At 34.1% G+C, this 3,473-nt stretch overlaps 1 protein-coding gene across 1 annotated transcript in view; it reads left to right on the top strand.

Annotated features, from left to right (window-relative positions):
• The window catches only part of LOC119414379 (zinc finger protein 853), a 42,662-nt gene that overhangs the window by 264 nt on the left and 38,925 nt on the right, over window positions 1-3,473 (top strand). The window lies entirely within an intron of this gene.

The following is a 3,473-nucleotide window of genomic DNA, read 5'->3' on the forward strand; positions in this document are numbered from 1 at the left end:
CTCCTACTCAGCCTGGCTCAGCTCAGCCTGGATTTGCACCTGCACTTTAGGACAGATTCTGGAGGCGTGTCCAGAATCCAAGTCCTGCTAATGAGCTAATTGTACTTTTTTTTTTTTACATCAGTCCAACTTTTTTCAGCCTAATTCAGCAAAATCATGCTCTATCCACTTCCTTCTGGTAATTTAAGTTTCTTTCTGCTTATTTTAGCTACTATCCAGCTGTTTTTGTTCAATTTCAGCCTTTTTCAGGTAATTTCAACTTTATTGTGCTTATTTCTGCTAATTTCAGCTTTTTTTGCTATTTCAGCTACTATTTAGCTGTTTTATGCTAATTTCAGGTTTTCAGCCAATTCCACATTTTTTTTTAAATCAATCCAACTTTTTTCAGCCTAATTCAGCAAAATCATGCTCTACCCACTTCTTTCTAGTATCGAGCTTCTTTCGGCTTGTTTTAGCTACTATTCTGTTGTTTTTGTGAAATTTCAGCTTTTTTCATTTTTTTTGCACTCATTCTTCTTCTTTCAGCTTAATTGGGAAACTTGTTGCTCTTTCTGCTTCCTTCTGCTAATCTAAGCTTTTTATGCTTCTTTAGCTACTATTCAGCTGTTTTGGGCAAAATAGTACTTTTTCAAATTAAATCCACTTTTTGTACTCATTTCTGCTTCTTTCAGCCTATTTAGGTGAACTTGTGATCTCTCCACTTCCTTATGCTAATTTATTTTTCTTTCTACTATGTTGGCTAATATTCAGCTGTTTATCTGCTAATTTTAATGTTGTTACGCTAATTTAGTCATTTTTGTGGACATCACTTCCTTTTTAACCAATATTTGGCAAATACTTTTTTTTCTGCTTTTTTCTGCTAACTTAAGCTTGTTTCAGCTACATTTCAGCATGCTTTAAGCTAATTGCATCTGTTTTTCAGCACGGTCTTCAGCAATAAGCATTCAAATATGCATTTTTGCAGGAAATGCAATTTCTCTAGTTACAATTATCTTTGGTATTCATGCATCTGCTGAAAGAAACATCTCTGCTAACATTAGACCCACAAAAGTCTCTAGCCTGACATGTTTTTGTCATGCTTACTATAGGCTAAAACTAAAGAGCTAAACTTAAAGATCATTCAAATTATACCACTATCATATATTTAGTTTACAAAGTAGGAACATTGCAGCATCATCAAATTAACATGCTCTGATAAATATCAGCCTAAACTTTTACTGTTTACACATGTTTAGAACCTGCCATGTTTTGTGATGTTTGATCCCAGTGTTTCAGGTCTTAGAATAATAAGTCGGTACATTTTTGTTAAGTAACTTGTAATAAGCCATTTATTGCAGACACTTTTTTTGTAATGTAATGATTTGTGGACCTACCATTCTGTGTTCGTCAGTCTCTCCTTCCTGTTCTCTCAACCAGCCGGTCAAAGCAGATGGCCGCTTGTCCCGAGCCTGGTTCTGCTGGAGGTTTCTTCCTTTTAAAAGGGAGTTTTTCCTTTCCACTGTTGCCACTGTGCTTGCTCAGGATGGGAGACTGCAACGAAGCCAAGATTCAACTTGTCTGCTGGATTCCTTAGAGAACTTTACTAATTGGCTTTTATGTGAATGTTCCTGTAAAGTGCCCTGAGACAACTTTGTTGTTTTTGGCGCTATATAAATAAACTGAATTGAATTGAATTGAATTGAATTGAACATCTGCAAAGAAATACAGTAGTCCTTTGTTTATTGTGGGTGTTAGGTTTCAGCCCCCCACACACCCCGGATATGTGAAAAACCACAAAGTAGGGATAGTAGTACAAGTAGTTGTAGTAGTATTAAGTAGTAGTTTATATATATTTTTATATACATGTATATATGTATTAGGGATGCACCGATCCACATTTTTTACTTCCGATCCGATCCCAATACCTAAATATCGGCCGATTCAGTTCCAATATCATGATCATCATTGATTTTTTACGAGGCTGTAATAATCTCCTCTCAAGTACAATTTGTACAAATATATGCATGCATGTCCAAAAAGGCAACTTGAGGTAAGTTTTATTAATTTTGGATAAATTATAAATTTAGGATTAAATTCTAACACAAAACATGTTTCTTTTTATTCCTAGCTTTAAAGTGGATATTAAAGTGATTAATTTAAGTAAAGTTATTTAATATTTTTTAAATAAGGGGCAGATATAAGATTTTTCTTCTTTCTGCACTCTTTTCATTCAATGTTTTCTTTTTGATGAATTTGTTTTGTTTCTTTTAAACGAATGAATAAATGAATTAAATAAAATAAAATATTAAATGGCTTTGAACATCTGCTAAGTTCATGGCATAAACCAATAGACATGTTCCTGTTTTTAGTATTTTACATCACTTTATAATGTAGCTGTTTTTGTTTTTAATATAATTTTCAAATCATGTTTTTTTATGATTGTTTACTGTTGTACTGATAAATATCTCCTGGAGGGTAAACTATATCTTGGATGCAAGTATCAAGCTGTGAAATCCTTCGTTTTCTACAACAGATAGTGGTTGATCATTAATTATGATGAAGTTTAGCAACTTCTCGGTAAACATTTGAGCTCCGGGGCTTCAGCGATGTCTTCTTCTTGTTCAATCTGCAGCAAGCAGTCTGATCTCGGTCAACTGCGCTCAAGTCTGCACCTCCTCCGACACGGACAGACTGAGCGTGGCTGACCGAAATCAGAGTGCCTTTTCCGGACTGAACGTAAATAACAGACCGCTGAAGCCCCTGAGCTCGAATGTCCATCGTAAAACTAACTTTACCGAGGTTTATTGTGGCGCTATGGCTCTGCAGACATTGCCCGTTGCTGTCTTGTTTTGTGGTGTTTCTAGTGTAAAATACTTCCACACAGCAGACATGTTTATATGATAAGTTGGTTAGCTGTTAGCCACAGTGCTGCTCACTCAGTCCTCACGTTGTAGCTGGCTGCAAACTATGAAATGGATTTCCTGAATGTGAGGCGGGTCTTATTACTCTGGGTTCATGAGACATGCCGCCGTTTAGGAAATCCATTCCATAGTTTGAAGCCAAAGTGCTGCACAACCACAGACATTCATCATGGATCGGAAATATCGGCAGTTTGGATCGGAAAATCCGATACGTACATTATGCTGGTATTGGAGCCCGATACTGGATCGGATCGGCTCCATCCCTTATATATGTGTGTGTGTGTGTGTACATATATATATATATATATATATAATATATATATGTATATATATAATGTATATATATGTATATGTATATATGTATATATATAATGTATATATATGTATATGTATATATGTATATGTATATTTATAATATATATATGTGTATATATATATATAAATATATATAATGTATATAATATATTATGTATATATATATGTGTGTATATATATATGTGTGTATATATATATGTGTGTATATATATATGTGTGTATATATATATGTGTGTATATATATATGTGTGTATATAT

The sequence above is a fragment of the Nematolebias whitei genome, chromosome 1 (genome assembly GCF_014905685.2).
Source record: "Nematolebias whitei isolate Nwh7 chromosome 1, NemWhi1, whole genome shotgun sequence".
In the NCBI taxonomy this organism is placed as follows: domain Eukaryota; kingdom Metazoa; phylum Chordata; class Actinopteri; order Cyprinodontiformes; family Rivulidae; genus Nematolebias; species Nematolebias whitei.